We start from the raw sequence: 5,591 nt of genomic DNA on the forward strand, positions 1-5,591 counted from the left end.
AAGAACACCAGAAAGAGTGTCACCGAGTGGTTAGAAAAGCAAAAAGAGAATACGAAGAGAGACTGGCAAAGGAAGCAACAAACTTCAAGTCGTTCTTCAGATACGTCAAGGGGAAGCAACCGGCGAGAGAAGAAGTGGGACCATTGGACGATGGAGACCGAAAGGGAGTTGTAAAAGAAGAGAAAGAGATAGCTGACAGGTTAAATGAGTTCTTCACGTCAGTCTTCACAATGGAGAATATAACCAACATTCCGGAACCCGAGGAGATCGTAATAGGAGACCAAGACGATAAGCTGGTCGATTTAGAGGTAAGCCAAGAGGATGTACTCAAGCAGATTGACAGACTAAAGAGCGACAAATCGCTGGGTCCGGATGGCATTCACCCAAGGGTACTCAAGGAACTAAAAGACGTAATAGCGGAGCCACTTCGACAGATATGCAACCTATCCTTAAAAACCGGAGAGATCCCGGAGGATTGGAAAATAGCAAATGTCACGCCCATCTTCAAGAAGGGCGCAAGGGGGGACCCGGGAAACTACAGGCCGGTGAGCCTGACCTCAGTCCCGGGAAAGATGATGGAGGCACTGATTAAAGACGGCATCTGTGAGCACATCGAAAAAAATGGGCAGCTAAAACCAAGTCAACATGGCTTCTGTAAGGGTAGGTCATGCCTCACAAACTTATTGTACTTCTTTGAGGGAGTGAACAGCCAGGTGGATAAAGGGGAATCTATAGACATCATTTACCTTGACTTCCAAAAAGCCTTCGACAAGGTGCCACATGAGAGACTGCTTAAAAAGATATGGAACCACGGGGTACAAGGGGAGGTCCACCGATGGATCAAAAACTGGCTGGCAAACAGGAAGCAGAGGGTTGGCGTAAAGGGCCACTACTCAGACTGGAAAGGGGTGACGAGCGGAGTTCCGCAGGGGTCGGTGCTGGGATCGCTCTTGTTCAATATCTACATAAATGACCTAGAGGCGGGAACTAAGTGTGAAGTCATTAAATTTGCAGATGACACCAAACTATACAGCAGGGCTCAAACCAAGGAAGACTGCGAGGATCTCCAAAAGGATCTAACGCAGCTGGAAAAGTGGGCCGAAAAATGGCAGATGAGCTTCAACGTGGGGAAATGCAAGGTCATGCACGTGGGGAAAAAGAACCCGATGTTCACATACAAAATGGGGGGAACACCACTAGGGGTTAGTAACCTGGAGAGAGACCTGGGAGTGATGGTAGACACAACACTGAAGGCATCGGCGCAATGCGCCACAGCCTCTAGGAAAGCAAACAGAATGCTGGGTATCATTAAGAAGGGTATTACGACCAGGATGAAGGAAGTTATCATGCCGCTGTATCGTGCAATGGTACGGCCGCATCTGGAGTACTGTGTCCAGTACTGGTCGCCGTACCTCAAGAAAGACATGGCGGTACTTGAGGGAGTACAAAGAAGAGCAACCAAACTGATAAAGGGAATAGAAAATCTCCCATATACCGACAGATTGAAGCAGTTGGGACTTTTCTCCCTGGAGAAGCGAAGACTTAGAGGAGACATGATAGAAACCTTCAAGATCCTGAAGGGCATAGAAAAAGTAGACAGGGACAGATTTTTCAAATTAAGGGGCACCACAAGCACAAGGGGGCATGGGGGAAATTGAAAGGGGACAGGTTTAGAACAAACGCTAGGAAGTTCTTCTTCACTGAGAGGGTGGTGGATACATGGAACGCGCTTCCAGAGGCTGTTGTAGACAAGAAAACACTAAATGGTTTCAAAGAAGGTTTGGATAGATTCCTAGAAGAAAAAGGGATTGGGGGGTATAGATAGGTATAGACCATTGCTCAGGCAATGGGCCTGATGGGCCGCCGCGGGAGCGGACCGCTGAGCAGGATGGACCTATGGTCTGCCTCAGCGGAGGCAACTTCTTATGTTCTTATAAAGCAAACCGGGTAGCAAGCTGAATATCACATTTATCTGCCATCATGTTTCTATGTTGCTAAGCTAGGGAGAGGAGAAGAGAGTGGATGTTGTGAATGAGCCGACTGGATGGGCCATTTGGCTTTTATCTGCCATCATGTTTCTATGTTGCTAAGCTAGGGAGAGGAGAAGAGAGTGGATGTTGTGGATGAGCCGACTGGATGGGCCATTTGGCTTTTATCTGCCATCATGTTTCTATGTTGCTAAGCTAGGGAGAGGAGAAGAGAGTGGATGTTGTGGATGAGCCGACTGGATGGGCCATTTGGCTTTTATCTGCCATCATGTTTCTATGTTGCTAAGCTAGGGAGAGGAGAAGAGAGTGGATGTTGTGGATGAGCCGACTGGATGGGCCATTTGGCTTTTATCTGCCATCATGTTTCTATGTTTCTACCCAGTCACATTGAACAACATGACCTAATTCGGTCCTGTCCTAGTATTTCTGGGAACAGCAAACAATTGATTCAAATCTACTCTTTCCACTCCACTCAGTATTTTATAGACCTCTATAATATCACCCTTGAGCCATCTCTTCTCCAAGCTGAAGAGCCCTAGTCACTTTAGTCTTTCCTTATAGAGAAGTCATCCCATCCTTTTTAACATTTTTGTAGCCCTTCTCTGTACCTTTTCTAATTCCACTATACGTTTTTTGAGATTTGGTGATCAGAACTTCACACCATACCATAGAGTGCCATTATAACATTTTCATCTTTGTTTTCCATTTCTTTCATGATAATTCCTAACATTCTATTTGCATTCTTAGCCACTGCCACGCATTGAGCTGAGGGTTTTAACGTATCCTCAACAATGACACCTAGATCCTATTCCTGGGCAGTAAATCCTAACATAAAACCTTGCATCATGTAGGTATAGTTCATGGTCCTCTTTCCCACATGCATCATTTTGCACTTGCTCACATTAAACATCATCTGCCATTTTGACGCCTAGTCTTCCAGGTCCTCTTGCAATTTTTCACAGTCCTCTTGCAATTAAACAACTTTGGGTCATCAGCAAATTTAATTATCTTACTAGTTATTCCCATCTCCAGATCAGCGGTCCTAGCACAGACCACTGAGGAACCCTACTAAAATGGGAACTCACGGCAGCCATTTTGATGATGGCTCTGCACAGGGCAGGAGCGTAGGAAGATCACTCCTGCCCCGCATCACCACTAGACCACCAGATAAGCTCGGGGACACAGGAGGGAGGTGGGGGTGGGTCAGAGCCGGCCCAAAAACATTTGCGATTTTTCCCTATTCGTGGGCCAGCTCTGCACCTAACCCCCACGAATATTGAAGGTCTGCTGTATTAGCCTTCTGCATCGGCCCCTTAGTTCCTTAAAATTTTTTGGTATTAAATCATATTTTGAGTGCAAGCATTAGGTTAACAGCAGCAAACAGAAGACTGCAATCCTTTTGTCAAAAATGAAAACCAAGAAACCAGTTTGGCATTTTATTTTTGAATCATGTAGGTGTCACCCTGAGGCTATAAACTATTTCATATCACAGGGGCCTGTCATCATCTGATCTGAGCGACTGTGTCATAGAGCTGACGGTTCAGAGTCCCCGGAAAGTTTTTTTTTTTTTTTCATTTTCTTCACCAAGTCACAGATAAAGCACAGCAGGCATTCCTGGCATTACAGATTCTGCTGTCCCCATCTTATCAAAAGTACTTGAGACACATTCTGCACACACGCTTCACACCAGGCAGCTGAGTCACCACATTGCATTGTATGGTTGGTGGCAGGCATGCCAAGCATTAAACATTCTCACCCACAGAGAATCAAGGGCACAGCGCTGGCTTTGTGATGGATATCAGTTTGGTTCTGAGTGAAAAGTCTCTTTCCCTTTCAAACATTTCCACAACTTCAGACAATTCTGTAGCATAGCTATAACTTATAAAGATGTATGGAGAACAATTTTCAAAATAACATTTGATGGTGAACAAATAATGAAAAAACAGCTTCAAATATAAATAATACACGAAATCATGAAGCAAGATAACTATATAAATTAAAATAATTCAATCTTGTTTATTATGAATAACTTTTATTGAATTATTAGACTGAATTATTTTAATTTATATAGTTATCTTGCTTCATGATTTTGTGAACAATTTTCAAAGCCTTTTAAACAGGTAAAGAGTAGCTTAGAGAAAGAAATTGACTTATCTGAATACTGTCCTTTTTCCATCCTTACTGGTTATTGAACCTATTTTAAGCCTGTTCTATAAAGAAAAGTAGGCCCTAATTGCATTTACCATTATTATTATACAAGGCTTATATACCACAAGTAGCTCATTGTGGGTTACAAACATTAAAACTAATTAAATCAATAATTCAAGGACTCACAAAATTAAAACAGAGCAATATTATAAAATCACAGTTTTTCCAACTTTAGGTTTTTCTGGACAACCCTAACATCTATATATAGCCCTGCACATGGAATGATGATTCTTTGTGGGTGTAGTAAGGAATTTCTCTAGTCAAGGTATCTGGGCGTGTCATCCCACTAGTTCTTGCACGCTTCTGAAAAGCTAAAAGCTACCAGCAGGGTCTCCCACAGCAGACAGGTTTCAGCAGAGATGCCAGACTGATGATGTACCGCCTCTCTGGGCAGCAGCAGATGGGCATTGTCGAGAGGTGGAGGATTGCATTTGATGCGACAATGGCGACAACATCAAATTTATACTGCACAGAACAAAGGCCTGGCAATCTACTTCTGTATTCTGCCAAGAAAAATTGTTGATGATGATGAGAGACAAAGAATTGACATATAGTGCTAGAAGATGTTCTCCTAGGTCGGAAGGTACTTACCGTGCTACTAGGGAAGAGATGATCATCACCCAGAGTATGCCCAGTGTTTGTGAAGCTGACAGATCAAAACCACCAGGATGCCCTGATGCAGATGTTGCTGGACAGAAAAGGGAGATCAGAAGATAGAAAGATATTCTTAACATAGGAATATGGAACATATGAAGCATAAATCAAGGAAAATTGGAAATTGTTAAAGATCAAATGAAAAAAACAAAATTGATTTGATAGGGATCAGTGAACTCAAACGGGCAGGACAGGGCCATTTTCTTTCTTTTTTTTTTTTTTCAAATTATCTTTATTAGCAACTGCAAAGGAACATACAACCAGGATAACAGGGCCATTTTCAATCATGGCTACAGAGGCTCTTTATGCTACCTCTGCCACTTCCAGTGGCATTAGGCATTGTACAGCACCTCTGTAGATAGGAGAACAGTGGCTGTTTTGGGTGCCTCCATTTAAAAAAAATAATTTTTAATTGTTTTTAGATGACACTGTCAGCTACCACACTGTTTATCACCAATGGCACAGTGGTTAGAGTTTACAACTTCAGCACCCTGAGGTTGTAGGTTCAAATCCCATGCTGCTCCTTGGGACCATTATTGCACCAAGTACATTAGACAGAGGGTTAGCCAACCGGGAGAGATAGGGAAAAATACTTGAGTGCCTGAATGTAAACCACGTGCGGCTATAAGTGGTATATACATGCTAAAATAAATAAATTAAGTTAGGCAGTAGTAAGATGCCTATTGCTGCCTAACTTAGAGCATAGGGCCAAAGGATGTATGTATTCTCTAGGGATTTTTT

General features: G+C 43.0%; 1 long non-coding RNA gene across 1 annotated transcript; it reads right to left on the reverse strand.

Annotated features, from left to right (window-relative positions):
- Positions 1 to 3,539: 3,539 nt before the first annotated feature.
- LOC117353888 lies at positions 3,540 to 4,941 on the reverse strand. Its single transcript, XR_004538058.1, has 2 exons — positions 4,788 to 4,941; positions 3,540 to 4,699 (listed from the first exon to the last, which is right to left on the reverse strand). It is a non-coding gene; the product is annotated as an uncharacterized LOC117353888 (long non-coding RNA).
- Between the last annotated feature and the right edge of the window lie 650 nt (positions 4,942 to 5,591).

The sequence above is a fragment of the Geotrypetes seraphini genome, chromosome 2 (genome assembly GCF_902459505.1).
Source record: "Geotrypetes seraphini chromosome 2, aGeoSer1.1, whole genome shotgun sequence".
Taxonomy (NCBI): domain Eukaryota; kingdom Metazoa; phylum Chordata; class Amphibia; order Gymnophiona; family Dermophiidae; genus Geotrypetes; species Geotrypetes seraphini.